Source organism: Acinonyx jubatus, chromosome C2, assembly GCF_027475565.1.
Source record: "Acinonyx jubatus isolate Ajub_Pintada_27869175 chromosome C2, VMU_Ajub_asm_v1.0, whole genome shotgun sequence".
NCBI classification, from domain to species: domain Eukaryota; kingdom Metazoa; phylum Chordata; class Mammalia; order Carnivora; family Felidae; genus Acinonyx; species Acinonyx jubatus.
The window spans coordinates 11,010,147-11,033,701 of record NC_069384.1 but is presented as its reverse complement, the minus strand read 5'-3'; the positions used below and the strand labels follow the sequence as shown (position 1 = coordinate 11,033,701).

The window sequence follows — 23,555 nt, the reverse complement described above, 5'->3', positions numbered from 1 at the left end:
GGCTGTGGACTCCAGGATGATTCGCACAAAGGTTCCTCTTCCGATGGGGCTTTCAACTCAGGTGGGAACAAGACGAGGGGTTCAAGGGTGCCTGCACGGTGGGTCTCCACTGACTTTAGTTCATTAGTGGTTTTCCTCTACGGGAGTCACCAGGCACAGTGGATCCTGCTTTGAGCGCTGGACTTTCCAAGTGCCCTGCTGAGGGGACAAAATTTCAGTCCCCCTTTCACTGCAGCAACAAAAGAAGGCTCATCCCAGGCCCCGTGGAGACTCCCAAATTTGTGTCATTTGTGCCATCTGAGCCACTCCAGGCATCTGACACATTCTCTTTCCTTTATTTTCCGAACATGCCCTTTGGAGGACTATCCCTTCTTGTCATTGTTCTTCCCTGTCCCCGTCCTGCAGGACTGCCCCTTACTGAAAGTAACTTTAAGGTGCCTCCCTTTTTGTTTTAAATGCTCGAACTGGTCCCTCGTCCTGCTCACCCCACCAGTCCCCTGACAGAGCACAAACCACCCAAGATTTTTTGGGTTTTGTTTGTAAAATTTTTGTAGTGTTTATTTAGTTTTGAGAGAGGGAGGGAGGCAGAGAGAGAGAGGGAGACGCAGAATCCGAAGCAGGCTCCAGCCTCTGAGCTGTCAGCACAGAGCCCGACGCGGGGCTCGAACCACGAACCGCGAGATCATGACCTGAGCCGAAGTCGGATGCTTAACTGACTGAGCCACCCAGGCGCCCCCACCCAAGGTTTTTTATTCATCATGTACCTTTTGCTTAATTACACCAGCTAACATTTTTGAGCTCATACTCTGTTTCCAGCACGTGCACTACTTTGCTTATTTCTGACAGCAGCCCCAGGCAGGAGGTCTTGCAATAAACCCAATTGTTGAGTTGAGAAAATTGACTCCCGCCAAGAGCCTTAAGCCCGGGGTCCCGCAGGTGGAAAGTCAAGAGCCAGCAACCCAGGCTGCCCGGCTCCCAGTCCGAGTGATGAGTCGCAACGCCAGTGTTGTGGTTGTCCTTCGAGGAACCTGCATCAAAATTTTTAAAAATTCCAATCCTACTCTTCAGCAGTTTTGGTGGCTTTTACCATCCCTCAAGGCCCTTCTACCTACAGGACAGACCATTATGGAGCTCCCTGGGGCCAGAGCTTAGATCCACATCACACAGCCCCCTGTTCTCACCAACACATGACCCAACATTAACATGGAAGGCATCAAAGAATAAGGTGTTTCACTTGCTCGGACATTTCTGCATAGAGGTCACATCCAATGTGATTTTCTTATTAAGTCCCGGTATATGTTTTCCATTGAAGTGAAATTCGTCGAACATAAAATTAACCACTTGAAAACGAACCTTTCTGGGGCACGTGGTACATTCACAATGTTGTGCAATGGCCATCTCTATTTCTTTCCAAAACCTTTTCATCACTCCCAAGAGAAAACCCATACTCAGTTAAACAAGTTACACCCTAGCCCTCCCTCCTCCAGCCCCTGGCAACCACCAACGACTTCCTGTCTCTGTGGATTCACCTATATGGGATATGCCACCGAAACGGAATCACGCAGCATGTGGCCTTGGTGCCTGTCTTCTTTCCCTTTAGCAGCATGTTTTCAAGGGTCATCCATATTGTAGGATGTACCAGTGCTGGGCTCGTTTTTATGGCACAGTAATATTCCATTGCCTGCATGCCTACATGTTGTTTATGCATTCACCCATCGGTGGATGCTTGGGGTTATTTCACCTTTCGGCTATTGTGAAGAGTGCTGCTGTGCACATTTGTGTACAAGTATCTGTGTGCAGTACTTGTTTTCAATTCCTGTTGGTGTATACCTGGGAGGGGCATAGCTGGGTCATAGGGGTAATGTTTTAATTTAACTATTGGTGCCACCTTATGTTTATTTTTTTTTAAGTGTCTTTATGTTGTGAGAGAGAACGAATGCAGGAGAGGGGCAGAGAGAGAGAGAGAGAGAGAGAGAGGGAGAGAGAGAATCCCAAGCAGGCTCTGCGCTGTCAGGCAGAGCCGGACATGGGGCTTGAATTCACCAACTGCAAGACCATGACCTGAGCCGAAATCAAGAGTCGGATGCTCAACCGACTGAGCCCCCTCAGGTGCCCCTATTAGTGCCATTTTAAAAGCAAGGAGTCCGAGGCTGAAGGAGATTATGAGTTGTCCAAGGTCATGTGATTAGAAATGACAGAACCAGCACTAGGACCCAGGAGCCCACACTGCTGTCATTCTGAGGACAGACCTGCAGACTGCAGGGGTCATCATTCATTCACTCACCAAACATTCATCTAGAGCCAGAGCGAGGCTTTGTGGCAGATTTAACAATAAGTCCCAGAAAGGAGCCTCCTAATGCCTGAAACTTCAGGAGCAAACACAAGGGGAGTATTTTTCATCGTAAATCAACGTGACCAGCTCACGCATAGACACCATTAAGCCAACAATCTATTTGAGCACAGGGAGGTTCTCGCACACCTTGCTGCATCTTTTAATGTCACTGTGGGGAGTTCGTGCTGATTCTCCAGCCCACCTGAAAGGTCCGCTCTCTCCATTTCTAATGGTCTTTCACTGTCTGCATTTCTGGGTTGCCCCTGGGGATGGGCCACTGCGTGCTCCAAAGGGTTAAATACAGGGGGCCGGAAGAGAGACTTTAAAGGGAAGGGGGGTGGAGGGTGGGGGAGGCGGCAGGATTAAGCATTGGGAATCTTATTTTCCTGTGGTTTCTAGGGGAATTTTTACTATGAAGAGGCAAATTCTAATGTCAACCCCCGACTGTTCCCGGCTCACTGGAGCATTTTCTGTGTAGATAGGTGACATCCAAAGGCTTCAGCTGAGCTGGCTTTGATAACAGGCTTGGGCTCCTCCTGGCTCCCATCCTCCCTGGCCTCGCGTCCCTGGCCCCGCTGGCCTGATTAATCAGAACCCTGCCAAGCCCACTGAGGAGGGCTCCCTGGCTAATCTAATCTGCGTCCCCGCGCGGGACAGACACCCCCGCTCGGCCAATGAGAGGCGATTGTGCAAGCTCGGCCGGGCGGTGGAAAATTCCATGCGCCGGCGGCTGCGGCGGCCCCTGGTGGCCTCGCGCGCTCCGCATTCCGCAGCCGTCCCCGAGCCGGTCCCCCAGCCGCTCCGCCAGGCTTCCAGGCGCTTTTCCCCGAGTCACCGTTCGAGAAACTAGCGTTTTCTTGCACCCCCACCTCTCTGCGAGAAAAGCTTTCAGCAAAAGCCAAGACAAGCTGGCGATGCTTGTATCATTGTGTTGTGTGTGTGTGTGTGTGTGTGTGTGTGTGTGTGTGTTGGGGGGGGGGGTTACGTGTGTGTGATGGAGACAGAAAGCACCGTCCTTAGCCCCCGTCTCTAAGCCCCGTCTGGAATTGTCCCCCAAGTTCCTCGGCCCGGCTTGGCAACTCAGTACGTGCGGCGAATGAATGAACGGGGCACCTTTCTAGATCTACCCTCCCAAGGACTACGGTGACCTTTCAGAGGTGGCCTGTGGGTCCTAGAGAGCGAAAGATTAGGAGTTAGCAAAGGTACAAAATTGCTAACGAGGGGGAGGCGGGGAGGGGAGATCCAGAGCTGTGCCCGAACCTCACGCAATAGTATCAGCGCCATAACCCGGGGACGCACAGAAAATTCCAGGGCCACAAAGGAGGGACCTCTTGCTCAGTCCGCCAGGGCGGGGGAGGAGGGGATGCAGAGGCGGTACACAAGGATAGGAGTTAGCCAGACAGCGAAGGGGGAGGCGCCGGGGAGCCGGTGTTCCCGCCGCGGAGGAGGGCAGGCTGCTGGGCGGGCCGCTGCCCTTCCACGAAGCTGGGCTGTGTCACCGGATCCCTATCTTTCCTAACTCCGCGGGCATGATTGCAATAAACCTTCTGCAGGGGATCCAGGCTTGTTTCTGCCCCTTGCCATGTGAAAGAACCTAGTGAACAGAGTCCAAAAATGAGAATGCAGTCTTGCCCAAGTTATGCCAAAAGACCATCACGATGGCTTCTTCGGGGATTGAGAGGTGGGGGAGGGGGACAATGGGCCCTGAGCTATCTGGGAGGAAGGAAAGAGAAAGAAAGGGGAAGATGCAGGGTTTTCTTCTTAAAGGAGAGTATGAAGCTTCAGGAAGAACCAAGAAACAGAAGGAAGGGGCCATCTCCGATCCCAAACCCCGAGGTGGGTGAACAAAGCCAAGCACAGGGAGACAGAAAAGCGGGATGCCCCAGTTCTGCTAGGAGCCAGTAAGGACCTGGAAAAGCGAACTTTCCTGAGTCTTAGTTTTCACCTCTGTAAAAGCATGGCGAAAACAAGTCCTGTACCTAAAAGAAAAATGAGACTTCTCTGAAACGGTTTGTAAAGAAATATATGGACGTGGGGGTTTTTTTACCCACATGTGCAAACGATAAGCTATGTCTTTTCGGTTGACTTAACTTTGACGAAGAGCCGCTGCTAAATTAATGGATCAGTACATAAATTAACGTATTCAGTAAATATTTACTGAGCACCTAATATGTTCCAGGCATTGTTCTGTGCCTGGGGAGACAGCACTGAACAAAACAGCAACCACTGCTCTTGGGAAGCTCAGATTGGCACGGGGAAGACAGGGCATAAAACAGATGACCCTATAGGGTATTTGAAAGTGGCTAGCCGGAAAGAGAGGCAGGGGAATGGGAGGCAGGGGAGTGATTTTGAATAGGATGAGTAGGGAAGGGCTCATTGACAAGGTCCTCTTTGAGCAGAAACCTAACAAAGAGGAGAGGGAGTAAGCCCTGCAGATTTCTGGGGGAAGAACTTTCCAGATGGGGGAATGCGGGGGAGAGGGAGTGCCAGCAAGTGCCACGGACCTGAGGTGGGACTGTGGCTCTCCCAGTTGGAGGAACCAGAAGGCAGACACTTGTCCCTGGAAGGAGAGTGGATGATGGGGATGGGGCCAGGGTTCTGGACAGCCAGAGGGGTCACTGCTGAAGATCCCTCTTGGGTTTTCACTGCTTGTAATGCAACTCCGTTTCAAGCTTGGAGACTGGCAAGCGACCAGCAAGCATTTATTGAAAGCCTTGCTGTGTTTGAGCTCCTGCAGCAAGGGGGAGTGGGGGGGGGGGGCGGTACGGGCTCTGGAAAACACAAGGAAGTATGACACAGACCCTTGCTCTGAGCGCCGCCCCCCCCCCCCCAACAGTCTGGTCCGGAATAAAGCTGAGCTGCAAAAAACAATTGGTGACCAATACAAAGCAAGTTTCTAACACGTGTTGAATGGTGCAGATGGGTCCTGAAAGGAGGAAGAAACTGGGAGCTTTGGGAACCCCATAGGTACCCTGGGATTGTGACGGGATCATAGTAGGTGCTCAGTGACCGTTTGTGGACCAAGGCAGAGAGAGCCTGGTGGCTAATTGTCTCCTCTCGGGTTGGGGTGGCCTGTAGCCTCTGGCAGCCGCTCACTTGCACACGGGCCAGTGTTGCCAGACCACCGCTGGGGCGGCTGTGAATGGCCCTCTAGCCACACGGTGCTAAAAGGCCTCGGGAAGAAGGAAATGACCATGCTGGTGGCTGGATGGAATGTTTCCCCAGGGGAAATCACAAAATGAATCAGGCGTCCAGGCCTCAGCCTCTCTCCTTTACCGGCCAGTCCAAGGTCCTGGGGCCAGCGCCTGGGGGAGGCTGCTTCCTCTGATAGGCCAGTCTCCTTTCCAGGTCTCTGACTCCTCTTTGCTTTTGTAATCCTGTCTGAGGCCTCTCACCAGGCAAGGAGGGTGATTAGGGACAGAGAAGTTCGATGAAGTTGGTTCAGAAAAGCCCACAATGCTGTGCCACTCGGAACCCTTTGCAGAACTGGCCAGCTGGCCCAGGGCAGCTCTAGAATGCAGCAGTGGTGGCCCCTCCGAGGCCCCCTGGGCACCTGCCTCCTCCCCTGGGGGCCAAGGGCTCCATTCTGAAATCATAGGACGCATCAAGGCAGAGTCTCCCAGCCTGGGGCTTCCAGCTCTAGAATCACCCTTGATCTCCCTGGACAGGCCTGAGCAAGTCCTAAAACCTTCAGGGACTCAGCTACTTTGTGAAACCAATTTGGCCACACCTTCCTCCACTCAGCCCTCCACAGGAGCCATGCTGCTCTGGGGACAAGAAAGAGAGAGAAGGGGGGAGGGTGGGGCATTGTCCTATGCTTCCTTCTCATAGCTAAATGTTTATTGATTTAACATTTTGAATAAGTAATATATTATAGGGTTCAAAAAAAAACCGCAACAGTTATAAAACATTGCACAGTGGAAAGTACCCTTTCCTATCAGCTCAGTTCTTATCCCTTCTCTCAAAAAGGTAGCCACTGTTATAATTTATCTCTAGATCTCTTCCTTCCTTCCTTCCTTCCTTCCTTCCTTCCTTCCTTCCTTCCTCCTTTTTCTTTCTTTCTTTTCTTTTATTTTCTTTTCTTTCTTTTCTTTTCTTTTCTTTCTTCCTTCCTTCCTTCCTTTCTTTTCTTTCTTTCTTTCTTTCTTTCTTTCTTTCTTTCTTTCTTTCTTTCTTTCCTTCTTTCTTTCACACATACAAGCAAATTGAATATATATTCCTTCCCCACTTCCAATTCTTTCTATTAGCTCCATTGTATAGAACCTGCTGTTTTGTGCCTTGTTCTTCTCTGTGAACTGTGTGTTAGAGATCTTTCCATCATGGCACATAAAGCATGTCGTTTTTCTTCTTTATTGATGCTTACTTACTATGCAGAATGTTCCTAAACAATCTCCTATATATGGGCATTTAAGTTGTTTGAAATCTTTTGCTTTCAAACAGTGCCGCCATGGATAACTTGGTGATTCATGCAGCACACAGTTTATGCAGAAGGTAAATTCGAGAAGTAAAGTGGCTGAGTCAAAGGGTAAATGCATCTCTAATGTGGACAGATGTTGCCGAATTACCCACGGCAGGGGGTATGCCAATGTCTCCTCATAGTAACAACGCAGGAGAGAGAGCGCCTGTGTCTCTAGAGTTCACCAACAGAGTTTATTTTCAAACTCTTGGATTTGGGCCATTTCTGATCAATTTTTTAAAAAATCAGTATGGTTTCCATGTGTGTAATTCTTGTTATGATTGACACGGAGCATATTTTCATATGTTTAGGAACCAAGTGTATTTCCTGCAAACTGTTCATGTACATGCCCATTTTCCTATTGGTTTTTTGGTCTCTGTCTCATCAATCTGTAGGAGCACTTCATGCACTGAGGCAGTAAACCCTCTGTGATATGAGTTACACACATTTCTCATTTTGTCATCTATTTATTGACTTTGCTTTGGGCGTTTTTAAAAATTTGTTTGCTTTCTGCCATGTGGAAGTTTTTTATTTTCATGCAGTTGAAATTGAAATAGTCAACCATTCGTTTTGTGGCTTCTAGATACTTAAATTTTTTTTTGTTTGTTTTTTGAGAGAGAGTGAGAGCAGGGGAGAGAGGCAGAGAGAGAGAGAGAGAGAGAGAGAGAGAGAGTCTTCAGCAGGCTTCATGTCCAGTGCAAAGCCCCTCACGGGACTCCATCCCATGACCCTGGGATTATGTCCTGAGCTGAAATCGTAACCAACTGAGCCACCTAGGTGTCCCTTTTAAAATTTTTGTTGTGTGACTTCTAGATTTTTGAGTCATAGTGGCAAGACTTTGCTTATCTCCCATTTTTGTTTCAGTTTTTTTTTATGTTTTTGAACTTTTATGTTTAAATCTTTAGTACAGTTGGAATTTGAAGTCTATATACACAATGTTTGTTATCAACACACATTATTGACTAGGCCATCTTTCTCCCGTGTACTTGAGATGTCACCTTTATCTTAAAATTTCTGTATATATTTGGATGTTTTTCAGAATTTTCAATTCTTGCCAGACGTCAGTCTGATTAATCAGATTCTACTATTACAATGTCTTAATTATTGAAGGTTTTAAATATATCTTAATATATGATATAACTATTCCTTCTCACTTATTTTCTCCATCAAAATTACCTGGATTATTCTTGTTTATTTTTCTGTGTGAAAGAATCAATCACCTTGTATAGATAGAAATTTCTTTTTATATTTTTATTGGGATAATATTTATCAATAAACACTTACAAGTTGAGGGAAACTGACCTAAGGCAAAGTCATCTTATCTAAGGACACTGTATGTCTTTTACTTTATTCGAGCTTTTTACTTTTCTTTTTCTCTCTCTCTTTGTTCACTTATGAGTGTTCAAAAGATTATGTGGGCCTTGCACATATCTTAAGCTTACTTTATCATTTTTATTGTAAATGAGGTATTTTCTTACATTACATTGCCTTACATTGCACATACTTAAGCTTATTTAACATTTTTATTGTAAGTGAGGTATTTCCTTATATCACATTGCCTAACAGAGTTGTTTGTATAAACAAAAGCTATTGATTTCTGTATTTTAATTTTGCATTTCCTACTACCCTACTGTCCTACCATATCCTCTTAGTGATTGTAGTAATTTTCATTCATTTCTCTTGGGGTTTCAAAGGATACAACCAGTCCCCTGCAAATAGTGATAGTTTTATCTTCTTTGGTTCAATTTTTATACTTTCAATTCTGTTCTTTCTCTAGTTGTATCAGCTAGTACTTCCAGTACAAAATTAATTAATAGTGTGATAGTGAGCAAAGACTCATCTGCTTCCTGATTTACGGGTAAAAGCTTCTAGTATTTCATGATTCAGTGTACTTTTGGTTTTGAGGTTCAGATATACATTTTGAAGGTACCTATTGATTCCTACGTTATTGCCTTTGAAAAATAAAGAAAGAATCAGTTGTTGTTAAATTTTGTCAAATTGTATTTGAACATGTATGAAGGTGACTATGTAATTTTGTCCTTAGAATTAGGTGGATTTCCTCCTACTGAATAAGCCCCATTTGGTCATGCTGTGCGTTATTATCTTCACTTGCTGGTGAATTCTGTTTGATGGTGTGTTGGTTAACTTTTTTTACTGATAGTGAAAGTGCACAAAACTTAGGTGTAGAAGTAGGTGAATTTGTGCATGGGTATGTGTATGTGTGTATATATGTATATATGCAATATATACATGAGAATCTGCACATAAAAAGTATAAAAAGCTAATAGATGAGAAAGATGGAATAGAAAAAATACATGATTAATCCTCAAAAAGGCAGAAAATGAGGAACAAAGGAATAGAACAGATGGAACAAATGAAAAACAAATAGCAACATAGTAGGATTTAATGTGACTATGTTGGTAATTACTTGAAATGTAAGTGTAAAACACTCCAATTAAAAGAATAAAGCAGTCAGACTAAATAAAAAGAGTTGAGACCTGGGTGTAGACTAACTATTTACAGTGAGCGCACATCAAATATAAGGGCAAGGTTAGAGGATGAAAAAGGTTAGACCCCTCAATACTAGCAAAGAAGAAATTTGGTTGGCTGACTCAGTAACAGACTAACTACACTTTAAGGCAAGAACTATTACCAGAAAGAAAAGGAGATGTTTTGTTATGATAAAAAGGTCAATTCAATAAGAAAACCCAAGAAGCTAGAATTTGTATGTTCTCGATAACACGATTTCAGAATAGAAATGAACAGAAGAAATACATCAACAACCAGAGCTAAGAATTAATCATGTATTTTCCTATTCCATTTTCTTATGCATTAGCTTTTTACCTTCAGTTTTTATTTATTTATTCATTTAAGTAATCTCTATGCCCCATGTGGGGCTTGAACTCGTGACCCCCAGATCAAGAGTCTCATGTTCTTCCAACAGAGCCAGCCAGGCGCCCTGTTATCCATTAGCTTTTTAATTATATTTTCTCAAGGGGTGATTGCCCTAAAGATTTCATCATGCATCTCTGACTCATTACCTTTGACTCTTAAAGGTATTAAGGTCAAAGGTATTGGGATATTGTATAATTTTACCTCTACATACATTATAAAGCTCACAAGACATCCTTATTATTACTTTGGCTTCAAACAGAAAATATTCTTTTCTCTTTTCCCATGTATTTATTGTTTCCACTGTGCTTTGTTCCTTCCTGAAGTTCTGTGCTTCCATCTGGGAACATTTTTCCTTTACTCAAAAAAATGTCCATTAGTATTTCATGTAGTGCTTCTCCACAGGGATGGATTATTTCAGGTTTGTTTTTTTTTTTTAATGTCTCAAAAATTTTTTGTTCTGTCTTCCTATCTGAAGGACTCTTGCTGGATACCGAATCCTAGTTTGATGGTTGTTTTTTCTTTTTTTCTTCTGGTGCTTTAAATATATCATTCCATTGTCGTGTGGCTTTCACAGTTTCTCTTGAAAAAGTCAATCATCAGTTTTACTGTTGTTCATTGAAGGTCATGTGCATTTTTTCCCCCAGATGCCTTTATCATTTTCTCTTTGTCATTGATCTTCATTGTTTAGCTTAGATGTGTCTTGACACATTTTTCTTTTTATTTATCTTCCTTGGGGTTCACTGAAACTCTGGATCAATGAGTTGACATCTTTCATCAGTATTAGAAAATCTTGGCCATTGTGCCTTCAAATATTGTTTCTGCCCTTATTTCTATCCTCTCTTGACTCCAATTATACATATATTAGATCTTTAGACTGTGCCTCATGTATCACTTGTGCTCTATTCTATTCTTTCTGTTCATTTTTCTCTCTCTGCTTCCTATCAGATTTTTCTGTTGATCTACTTTTGAGTTTACCAATCCTGTCTTCTGCTATATACAGTCTTCTTTTGAAAATAAGTTTTTAATTTTAGCTATTGTATTTTTGGCTGTAGAGTGTCCACCTGATTATCTTCATGGATTCCAATTATTTCCTTTAACACATTTATCGTATTATTTTAGAAGCATAGAGGCTGCAGATGATATCTTCTGCCAATGAGAGTTGCCTTTTCCTTCTGTTAGGCTCATGAGGCAAAGAGACGATTGCTGTAGTCTAATCAGAGACTGAGTCAGGCTGGGGCTGGATTCCATTTTGGTAAGATGCATTCCACCTCTGGTTTGCCCTAAAAGTCCTGGCTTTTGGAGGTTTGAGCTAAGCAGCCACTCCAAAAGTTAAAATTTGGCAAAAGTTTTGAGAGAAAGACTGGTCACGTTTCTGGCAGGCCTTTCCATCTTATGGGACTGAGTTTCCTAAGCACCTACAAGACTTGCAGAATATTTCTTCTCTCTGCCTTTCTAGCCCAGCTCCCAGCCTTCTGGGTCCCCCCCCCCCCGCCCCCACTCTCCTCCAGCCTTAGAACTTAGCAAATGTCTCATGAGGAAAATTAGCATTGTGTTTTGGACTCTTTTAATTTCCAATCCATTACACTAACCCAAAGTTCTGCTGCCTTCTCTTTTTGGGTAATCTGTTTGAGCCAAGCTGACATTACCCCATATCCAGCTGGTGAGTTTCAGCTCATGTATGATGAACTCTTACTCCTCTGGACTTTTCTGTTTATCTAGTCTTTGTTTTCATGGTTCTGAACTGTCTTGAAAATACAATTATTTCAATTTATCCAGTCATCGCTACTGCTGTTACAGAAAGAAGGCTCATCTTCCTGACCCATTGTATTCTACCTGGAAGCCCAAGTACCCTGTTTGTCAATGTTTTATTTAGTCTTTGTTGTTGCCATTGCTTGTTTGTTTCTTGCTTCCGTATCCGTAAGTGAAAGATAATGTATGAGTCTTTTTTGTGAGCAGTCCCTGTCAGGTTTTGGTATTATGCTTATTTCATGAGGAACATTTGAAAACTTTTCTCTTAAAACTGCCCTGGCACAGATTCAATACCTTTGGAATCATTACTCTCTAATGGAGAATCATCTTGATCTGGATCCACATTCAGCGCGGAGCCTGATTTGGGCTTGATCCCATGACCCTGGGGTCATGACTTGAACTGAACCCAAGAGTCAGACACTCGACCTATTGAGCCACCCTGGTCTGGAACTTTTGTTGCAGAGTGGCAGAGAGAAACTGTGGGACAAATTTCTTTGCTGTTCTGCAGGTACTAGTTTATTTGATTTTCTATCTCTTCTGGAGTCAGTTTTTTTTTTAATTTTTTAATGTTTATTTATTTTTGTGAGAGAGAAAGAGAGAGAGAGAGAGAGAGAGAGGGAGACACAGAGTCTGAGCTATCAGCACAGAACCTGACGTGGGGCTTGAACTCAGGAACTGGGAGATCATGACCTGAGGCAAAGTCAGTTGCTTAACTGACTGAGCTACCCAGACACCCTCTTCCGGAGTTAGGTTTAACAAATTATTTTTGTCTTTCACAGCACTGTCAAATATAAATATCGATATAATACAAGTCACACATACCATTTGAAGTTTTCTGGTAGCCATATTTAAAAAGTGAAAAAAGTTAGGTAAAATTATTTAAAAAATTTTTATTTAACCAAATATATCCCAAATATCGTCATTATCAATATTATCAACATGTGAGCAATTAAAATTATTAATGAAATATATATGTATTTTTTGCTTCACAAGTCTTCAAAATCCAGCATGAGTTTTTTTTTTTTCAACGTTTATTTATTTTTGGGGGGACAGAGAGAGACAGAGCATGAACGGGGAAAGGGCAGAGAGAGAGGGAGACACAGAATTGGAAACAGGCTCCAGGCTCTGAGCCATCAGCCCAGAGCCCGACGCGGGGCTCGAACTCACGGACCTCAAGATCGTGACCTGGCCGAAGTCGGACGCTCAACCGACTGCGCCACCCAGGCGCCCCAGCCAGCGTGAGTTTTATACTTATAATGTATCTAGGCTTAGACCAACCACATTTTTTTTTTTTTTTAAGATTTTGATTTTAAATAATCTCTACACCCAGCCTAGGACTCGACCTGTTGAGATCAAGAGTCCCGTGCTCTACCAGCTGAACCAGCCAGGCCCCTAGACTGGCCACATTTTAATTGCTCAGTTGCTACATGTGGCCAGTTGCTGCTATTTTCGAGAGCTCAATTCTAGAACACTGTCCTTTTCATCCCTGTTTTCAAATGTATTTGAAAAATTATTTTTATAACACTGGACAAACTGCTTTTGGATGATTTGTTTCACTCCCATGGTTTTTCCAGTTGTTGGATCCATTTAGTCTCATTTTATATATTTTCCCTGTCTACATTCCTCTTGATTTCATTAGCTATAAATTTGGATATTTTACTATTTTGTTTTCCAAGAAGACCCAGCTTTTGAACTTATTAACTAGTTCTATAGTCTTTTGTTTTATAATCATTACATTTTAACTTTATCTTTATTAATTTATCCCTTTAGCTATCCTATCCTTCAGTTTGATTGTTTTTTTCTTTTTTAAATTTTCTTTTAATGTTTACTTTTGAGAGAGAGAGACAGACGGACAGGCAGAACATGAGTGGGGGAGAGGCAGAGAGAGCAGGAGACACAGAATCCAAAGCAGGCTCCAGGCTCTGAGCTGTCAGCACAGAGCCTGACACAGGGCTTGAACTCACAGACTGCGAGATCATGCCCTGAGCCGAAGTCAAGCGCTCAACCTGCTGAGCCACCCAGGAGCCCCTGATTGCTTTTTCCAACTTATTTATCATGTTATTTCATTCACTTATTTTTATTTTTTCTGTTTACTAATGAAACGGTGCAAGGCATATGCATTTCCATTCCATTCTGCTTTAGCTGTATTGCTGTGAGCCCTCACACGGTCATGTCTTCCTTGTTACCATCTTCTTTTGTTCTGTGCTATCAGTTCGTACTTTTTTCCTGTGACTCCACAGTTGTTTGAAAGAGTATTTAAAATTTTCCAGTAAGTAAGGGCTTTTTGTCTTCGGATTTTTGACAATTTCTACATTGTCATTAAAGAATGTTTTCTGTTCTGTTTTTGTCTTCTGGAAATTTTGAGGTTTGTTCTGCGGTCTCTTGAAAAGGAGATGTTCTCTATTTCTCTAATTTATTAGGTGATTTGGTTCTCCCTTAGCCTTGTTAGTTGTTTTTTTTTCCCACTTGCCTCGTACAGCTTTGAAGATTGGTTTTTCTCTTTGTCTTCGGTATTCTATAGTTTCACTATGAGGCATGTAGGGATGGATTTTTTTTAATGATCATTCTCAGGTCTTAATGTACTTCTTTTACTGAGAGTTCATATCTTCCTTCGATAATGATGATCTAAGCCTTTATGTCTTTGAAAATTGCTCAATCCTTTCTTTTCTGTGTTGGAACTCCTCTTAGATATATGCTGGGTTTTCCCATTCAAATGTTCACGTGTCTCACTTTCTCTCACACATTTTCCATCTCTTTATTTTTCTGAGGCATGTTGGGTAATTTCCTCTCGTCTTTCGGTTCACGAATACTCTCCGCATCTGTGGCAAATCTACTTCATCAATTCCATTTTCCTGTAGGAAGTTTATTTGTTTTCTTTTTCAAGCTTCTGTTTGGTCCTTTGGCAATATCCCCGTTCCATTTCCATTCTGTGCTTCTGGTTTATGTTTTTCCCATTATATGTATTTTTTAACATGTTAGATATCTCTTTTATGTTGTCCTATTATCTTTGGTTGTTGATACGCAGCTTTCCCCCCATCTGTTGCGTCTGTGATTTTCCCTCATGGCAATTCATTTCCTCATTCAGTTTGCTATCTCTGTTTATCTTCAGTGTGGCTCATATTTTTATGATAAGTCCCAGTTCCCTGGGTTTGGGGGGTTCCCTGTCTAGAGGACAGTTTTCGTGTTTCTTCCAGCAGGAAGGACTCTTATGGATTTCTTTAGTACCGAACTACTCTTGACATTGATGTTGTGCTGGATAGATATTGTGAAAGTATACTTGTCAACGGTGCCAGCCTGGGTGTCTGATTTATAGTATTTTTCCCTCTTTCTTCCCCAAAGTCCAAGTAGATGACAAGCCTCCTTGTCACTTCTCAGACTGGTGGGTAGAATGTTTCTAATCCTTGGTCTCACTTCATGTCTGGGAGTAGAATTCTGCGAAACCCAGTCCTGTGTTTTAGATCAGCTCTTCCTCTGCATGAATAATTGAATCTGCACCTCTCAGCTGGTATCAAGTCCTGGTTTCCAGAAATTTCTCACCTTGAGTTCCCTCTATCACTTCAGCTGTTCTTGCCCCAGAGCCTAACTATGGATAAAACCTTTCCTTATTAAGTTTCATCTGGAAATTTTTATCCATTTAAAGCAGGAGTGAGGGATTTACCAAGATAGTGACCAGAATTCCACAAATAAAATTTGAAGTGAAAACTAGTTTTTACAGTAAGTCAAAGACAACTCAGTGGTGGAATAAAATTCTAAATTTTCTTGAATTTTTAAGATAGTCTGCACACTAGAGACATTTTGCTCGAGGCAAAGATTTGGGCCAATTTCCTTCATCCCTTGAGGTTACGTGTTTGTTCTGTTTTGTCATCAGGGGTACTTCTGTGGAAAAGTTTGAGAAGCGTTGCCCTGAGATGACCTTGACTGCTAAAATGGAAATCACTCTGTGGGCAAGTCCCTGACATGCAAATTAACACCCAAGCTAGAGAGCACTTGCCTGGCTCAGTGGTCTGTATCTATTGTTTTTCCTAGGCCTGCCCTAAAATGTCAGGAAGCAGATCTTTAAAAATTATTATTACTCATGAAGAAAAGTGAAAACAGCACAAAAGGCTATAAAGTGGAAAGAAAAAAGCCTTAACTGATCACACCGCCCTCTCCCTCCAATTCCCAAAAGACCCCATTACCTACAGCTTCTCGTGGACCTTTCCAGAAATGTGATGTGCACACAGATTTTTTTTTTCTTTTTAGCACAAATGGGATCATAGTATACTTGCTGTGTAGATTTAATTATTTTTTTATTTAAAAAAAAATTTTTTTTAAACATTTATGTATCTTTGAGACAGAGAGAGACAGAGCATGAACGGGAGAGGGTCAGAGAGAGAGGGAGACACAGAATCTGAAACAGGCTCCAGACTCTGAGCTGTCAGCACAGAGCCCGACGCGGGGCTCGAACTCACAGACCGCGAGATCGTGACCTGAGCTGAAATTGGCCGCTTAACCGACTGAGCCACCCAGGTGCCCCTAGATTTAATTTTTTTTTTTTTTTTATTGCTACCTTTTGGATGTGTTTTCCTAGGAGCACATGTAACTTTGCCTCCTATTTTCGGCAGCTGTAGTGGATTTCCCACACGTTAATGACCCTCTGTTCATAGACGGTGGGTTTCTATCCCCTATGTTTGCTATTTCCGACAACCATTCAGGGAGTGTACTTGTGCAGACATCTTTTTGCAAGTGTGTGAGCAGAACCGGAGAGGAAATATGGGCCAGAGTTGTGTGCGTTTAAGGCTTTGATGGACAAGATTGGACTGCTGTTCCAAAGTGCAGTGGCAATTTGTACTGTCACCACCAGTGGGAGGACTGCCTGGCAAGCAGGACTTTCAGGAGCTTCCAGATCTGTACCCTCTGCTTAGCATCCCAGAGAGTGCACGGATGTTGCCCCCAGTCAAAGACAGAAAATCTGGTTTTTGATACCAAGATCAGATGCTTCTTGTTTTTGAAGAATGTGGTTGCTTGAGGGGCTTTGGGGATTCCCAATATGGAGGTCAGACATGGGTCAGAGGCTGGGAAGGTAGAATAAAGGACATTGAATGAAGAGTTCTTATACACTGAATTCCTCCTTTTTAAAAATTTTTATTTTAATTTTATTTTAAGTAGGCTTCATGCGCAGCGTGGAGCCCAGCGTGGGACTTGAACTCACAGCCCTGAGATCAAGACCTGAACTGAGATCAGGAGCCAGACACTTAACCGACTGAGCCACCCAGGCACCCCGACACCGAACTGCTTCTTAACTGCATTATTGTTTTTGGAATTTTTTTGTTTTTGTTTTTGTTTTTATTTTTTTTTAACGTTTATTTATTTTTGAGTGAAAGGGGCGGGGGCAGAGAGAGAAGGAGACACAGAATCTGAAGCAGGCTCCAGGCTCTGAGCTGTCAGCACAGAGCCTGACGCGGGGCTCGAACTCACAGACCATGAGATCATGACCTGAGCTGAAGTCAGACACTTAGCCGACTGAGCCACCCAGCCACCCCCCATTATTGTTTTTGATAAGGAATACCTTTTCACTATAAAGAAAGTGGAAAACGTGAAAACACACAAAGGAGTTAATAAAGCTACTCATCTGTGGGCAGCTGAATAATGCTATTTATTTAAAGAATTATTTAATCTTTTAAATAATTAAGTAAAACCACTCGGTGTGTGCAGTCGTTGGCACACAGAGTCGTCAATGAAAATAATTGCAGTAACAAGACAGACTGTATTTGGGGGTATGGCCCTTTGTTCTCGGAAATCAATTGTTAAACGTTTTAAATATCCCTTCCGTGTACGCTGAAGTTGGAATGTAAAGATAATGCAAAGTTGTACCATGCAAATGGTTACCAAAACGTACACTGACCTTAGTGATACACAACCCTCTCATTTAACTTAACTCTGATGATTTTTTTTTTTTTTTTTTTTGCTTTATTGGTGGGTGACTGCATAGTATGGAAGGGATGTGTTATCATCCATTTGGCTAATCCAGGTACCACTCGATGATTCGGTAATTTCCAGCACTGCAATGTCAAAAGAAAGCAATACCATACTGAATATTCATGAGTGTTCAGCACGGCCTTGCACATTTCTTTGGTTATTTCCTCAGGATATGTTCTGGAATGCAGAATCGGTGGTTCAGAGGTTATGTACGTGGTTAAGTCTTTTTGCTCTATTTTGCCAAACCGACCTCTAGAAAGATTGCCTGAATTTATATTGCTGCTAGCAGTGCATAGGAGCAGAAATCCTATTTTCCTTGCCACTGTGTGGTATTCCTTTGCCGTTTTATGAAGTAAAAAACAAACAAAACAGCAGAAGAAAAGAAACAAACCCATCTCAGTTTTTAACTTTACGTTTTTATTACTAGTGAGCAGTTGCGTTTTTATATGGTTTTATATGGTGTAAGTTTGATCTTTTATGTGTGCATCCATTTAAGACAAATTGATCTGCAAGAGTTCGTAGTAAAATAAGGATAATCAAACTTTTGTCACATATACTGCAAATATTCTCAGTTTTCCGGGGGAATTCCTTGACTATTTTTGGAGAAGGAGACTTGACATAGAGTCAGGTCTGTCTCTTCCGTCTCTATCCCAGGAGGCAGCTCCAGGTCAACAGCCGTCTTTCAGCAGATGATCCGGAGGGCCAGAGGGGGAGAAATGCTGGCGGGGTGCTGGGGACCAGGCTCCGTTAGCAGAGCCTGGTCCTGGACAACTGTCATTCCGTAGGATCTCAAGGAAATGGGCGTTCTGGGCAAGGCTTGCCTTACCACTGCCTGCATTGCCTGTCAAGTGTCTTGCTGTGACCCCCCTGAAATCTGGTGATCCGGGACGGAGGCTGCCGAGAACGCCCTGGGGCCTGGAGCCTATTGTCTCCTCCATTCCAAGCCGCTGGGATATTGAGCCTCCTTCTTTGTCCTTGGTGGTTGCAGGGCCAGCAGGCTGCCTTGGCATGGTTTGTCAAATGTTTCCCCGGACCTAAATGTCGCTTTGGGCACTGGGACCTTGGATGTTGTCCTCATTCGAAACCCATTCATCTTTAGTCAGCAGTACTGGAGGGGCATGGAATGCAAGGGCAGCTGTTTTCTTGGTGGGGGCCATTATTAGAATGCCTGGAATTCCTGCCGCCGTCCTGACACCAGACAGAGAATGGAGCCCACACCAAAAGCAGAGAGCGGGAGAGAACTGGGTCCTTGGCGGCATTCTTGAACGACTTATTCAACTGGCCCTGGAGCTCCCTACAGGGAATATTTATGATATAAAATAATACATTCCTATATTGATTATGCTGGTTCCAGTCAGGGTTTCTGTTATTTGCGGCCAGAGCCTCCCAGCCGGATGGAGTAGTTAAAATGCCAAAACCCCATAAAGCCCACAGCTCCTTAGCATGTCCCAGGGGCAGTATCTGAGAACGCACAGTGGCATCGTTCGTGTGCAAATCTTCTCTGAGATGAAATTTCCTTTACCCACTCTTCTGGGAGCTGCTCCCACCTCTGCTGGGGTTCTCATTCCAGCCTCCCGGCTCCCACTTTTCTGGGAAAGTCCAGAAAACCCTCCCAACCTGTGCATGTCTCCCCTTCAGGCTCCTGTTTGTGAAGAAGGACGAATCACCGCGCTTTTGTCAGGCACAGCTCACTACTGGGGGATGGCTCACTAGTAGAGGGGTGACTCATTAGTGGGGGAATGGCTAGTTAGTTGAGGGGGTCACTCACTAGTGGGAGAGTCACTCCTGAGTGGGAGGGATGGCTCACAAGTTGGGGGACGGCTCACTAGTGGGAGGGGGCAGCTCACTCGTGGAAGGGCAAAGGAGATTTCCAGTTGGAGAAGACTTGGAGAAGACCAGGCACATCGAGCGTATTTGGTTGGCAACATGGATTGTTCTCTAGGAGCCCATCTCTTTCCTTCTCTATGCCTTGTCATCCTTGGAAATTGGCCTCATCCTCAAGTTTCAAGATGGCAACATCAACCTGAGAAATAGCATCCTGGGGAATGTGACTTTCTCTCCCATTCCTGCCTCACTGTACCCCCACCTGCAGGTTCTGTTCATTACTTACTGGCCATCACTGTGTTGCAGGGAGGGTGTCCTGAGGATATCACTGGCCACTGAGAATGGAGGGGTCCTTCCGACCCGAGGCCCTGGCCTGGCCTCACAGCTACATGGGAGTGGGGCAGATATCTGAACACTATAGGCTTTCTTTTCAGAGGGAGGATGGGGATAATAGATACTGTGACAGGCCAGGGTGCCATCTATAAATATGATTTGCAGAATTTCACCATGTTCCAGGACTTGGTCTACAATATTTCTAACACCCACCTCAACCCCATGAGGTTGTAGCATTACCTCATTTTACAGAGGCGTAGACTATGCTTGGAGGTTAAGATCTTTTTTTTTTTTTTTTTTTTTGATATTATTAAACAACTCTCTTCTAAAATACTGTGGTGATAGAGTTTGCAAGTGGGTGGCTTAGGGATATAATTTCCCAGGTGGTGAGTGGCGTTCAGCCAAGTGCAGTGTGATGCCCTCCCCTCTTTTCCATCAGGCCGGGAGCTCCTCAGGAGCAGGCTCTCCCCTGGATGCTCCTTGCCACGAACCGTCGAAAACCACCATCGGCCAAGACAGTCCTGTTCATAATAACGGGAAGGCTTGCCAGGTACAGGACAGAATTACACCCGAGAACAAGTCAGGCGCAAACCTTTCTAGATTGACATGTCTTTCCGCCCCCACTCCAGCCCACTCAGGGCCACCCAACAAATGATGCCCTGGGGCCTTGGCATGCAATTAAAAGTGAAGAAATGCTTAATCAAATCATGCCACTTGAAGTGAGTTGGCCTGGAATGGAAACGCTGTGTGGCACTAGCCACAGTGGAAATTTACCAGGCCCAAATAGACACCAAATACTCCCAGGTTGTTTTGAAATAGATACCGTTGTGTTCTACAAAGTTCGGAGATCCGTTTGCAAATATTTAAAAACCTTTCCGTTAATAAGGATTGCTTTAGGAGATCACACATAGACATATACACAGGCACACACACACACACACACACACACCTCACTCCCCCTGCCCCCAAGGCTTCTACTATGTGCATGGGAAAAGCAGAAACCCACAGGGGGTGCTCCAGGCACCCCAAGTGTCTGTTCACCCTGGTTGAGACTCATGAATCCTATCATTCGTTGAGACAGCTCTCATTAAAAAAAAAAAAAGTTTATTTATATTGTCCCCCCTCAAGAATGTCATGACTAACTTTCCATTCATTATCAAAATATTCTTTTGCCACTAATTTCCCTTCTTGGTTAAAATAAACAAAGAAGCAAACCCTGTTGGCATTGCATCTAGGATGCACTCTGCTGTAAACAAGAGAAAATTTTCTTAACGGATCTTGAAGAGCCCTCCCGTGAGAATTTCCTCTATCAGCTTCATTTGCCATGGAGGGCAGGCGGCCACGATGGAGTGCAGGGGGTAAGGGGAGGCTGTCTTGAACATGCCAGGACCAAAGTATCTCATCCCTCAAGGCTTGGCTCCAATTTCTCAGGCCAGGTGCCTACCCCTCCCTGCTCTCCGTGCCCTCACCAAGGGTGCAGAGCTGTGTTACCTAGACCTTGGCACTGGCTACTGTGTAAACTTGGGCGATGAGTTCACCTTTCTGCACCTCAGTTTCCTTACCCATAGAATGAAGCAGTAGGATTCGTTGTTAATTTTTAAAATATTTCTTATTTTATATTTGAGAGAGAGAGAGTGAGTGAGCAGGGGAGGGGCAGAGAGAGATGGAGACAGAATCTGAAGCAGGCTCCGGGCTCTGAGCTGTCAGCACAGAGCCTGATGTGGGGCTCAAACTCATGAGCCGTGAGATCATGACCTGAGCTGAAGTCAGATACTTAACTGACTGAGCCACCCAGATGCCCCAGAAGCTGTAGGATCTTATGATCTCTAAGCCCCCTCCAGCACTGAAATTCTAGGATTCTAATCCAGCAATATCTACATGAAGAAAAGGGGGGTATTTTTGACCAAAAAAAAAAAAAATCTTAGTTTTTAGGATTCAGGAACATACAGTGAAAGCTCCTATATGAAATCAAAACATTTTTTTATTTATTTTGAGAGAGAGACAGAGAGCAAGTAGGGTAGGGGCAGAGAGAGAAGGGAGAGAGAGACAATCCCAAGCAGGCTCCACACTGTCAGCACAGAGCCCAATGTGGGGCTCGAACTCATGAACCATGAGATCCTGACCTGAGCCGAAATCGAGAGTCAGACACCTAACTGACTGAGCCACCCAGGTGCCCCAAAACATTTTCTGTTCAAAAGGCAGAACACAAGAAAAGTCCAAAAACTATCTCACCCAAGGCTTCTTTTCTAACAACACAGCCGAAAACCTCCCCCAATGCCCCAAAATATACCCTGCAAATGAAGGAAGAGAAAGGGGGCGCAGAGCATCCCTTCTTAACTGCCCTGAGCCAGGGGAGAGTTCTCATCCTTTAGCTTCACTTCTATTCCATGACCTGATCTGAAGGACTGTCTGCCTGCAAGCCTCCTAGAGAAACTTTGAGGAGTCCAGGGGTGAAGGTGGCTCTCTTGACCAGAGTAAAGCAGAGGTCTGGGGAGGGACTCAGCTGAAAGTAAATCAAAACAAAACATTGAGTCCTTCTGTGATAGATGTGGCTACTGGTAGATGAGACACTCACTGCTCAACATCCTTTACAGGCCCTCTGGCGTGGTCTCCTGGACTTGTTCTACATGGAAGGGAAGGTGGGGAGAGAGAGGGACTGCTGTTAGGAAAGGCGTGACTTTTCAAGATGGGTCAAAAGGGGATGTTGTTGTCCCCGCTGGGGAAATTCCCCTCTTGGGGAATGGCAACAGTGATGTGACCAAGCTTTCCAGAGACCCCTGAGGTCCGGCTATGGGATTAGGTCTTGCAGCCACAGCAGTGGGGGAAGGACCCCTAAGAGGAGTCAGGAGGGGAAGCCAGAGAACTGGGAAAGGAAAGTGGTGTGGAGGAGCCAGTGGGTGAGTCTATTTGAGGAAGGAGGGAGTTCCAGTGATGCTGAGAGGTCAAGGAAGAAGAGGTGCAACATGGCCATTCTGTTTGGGCATTTGGAAAGGGGAAGGGACTTGAGGGGACGGATGCTGGGATTTCTGTACTACTACCAGTGGGAGCTATCATGGCCATCCGCCTACACCAGGATGGTGTAGGGAAATAAAGATGATACTGACAATGCTCTAACAGCCATGCCTCAGTCATGGTTTCCAGTTCAGGCGAGAAGATGGATGCTTGTGCCAGTTTCAAGGGAAATAAGAACAGTGAGGATGATACAGTGTTGTCTTCTCTAAATCCAAATTCATTTAACCTAAAAGACTTTTCTCTATTTTGAGATTATGTCTTCTCCAATTTTGGTATTAAGAATGTCCTTTCTTTTATGAAGTGATGGCAATAGGTGGTAGTTGGGTTTTTTTTTTTTTTTTAATGTCCTTATTTGACAAAATAAAGAATTGGCAAATCTAGCTGGTGCCTACGGCCAATTCTGCTAGTTTTCTCTGAGTATTGGTTTTCCCTTTCTTACATGCCAAGAGAAATTTAAGGGGCATGCGACCACCCAGAATAAAGCCTACAGCTCCCAGTTTTCCTTGGAGCTAGGTGTGGCCAGCTGTTGAAGTTATGGCTAATGAGATGTTTGTAGAAGTGATGCCTCCAACTTCTGGGTAGTATCTTTAAAGAAGGGGCCTGTCTGCTCTCTGCTACTTTTCCTCCTCCTGAAAGCTGGAATATAGGCATGGAGTTATCTGGGACTATGAAGATGAATGCAATGCATTGGGAGTGGCAGAGGAACCAGACAGATGGAGCCCCAAACCATAGCGTTACTGTATCAGCCCAGGATGCTTATATAATGTGAGAGAAATGGGCACTTATATTTCACGTCTCTGCAGATAAAATGAGTCGACATTTACATGATATTTGCAGTGTTGAAAATAGATGAGATTATCCAGGAATAGAGAGTAGAGGGAGGAATAAGAGGGCCTAGAATGGAGCCTTAAAGAAGTTCAATATATAGTAGTTATATAGAGGGGGAAGGACCCCTAAGGGGAGTCAGGAGAGGAAGCCAGAGAACTAAGAAAGGAA

The 23,555-nt window shown here is 44.2% G+C and overlaps 1 long non-coding RNA gene across 1 annotated transcript in view; it reads left to right on the top strand.

The window, feature by feature from the left end:
• The window catches only part of LOC128315117 (uncharacterized), an 87,144-nt gene that overhangs the window by 15,708 nt on the left and 47,881 nt on the right, over positions 1-23,555 (top strand). The gene's annotated exons all lie outside the window — the stretch shown is intronic.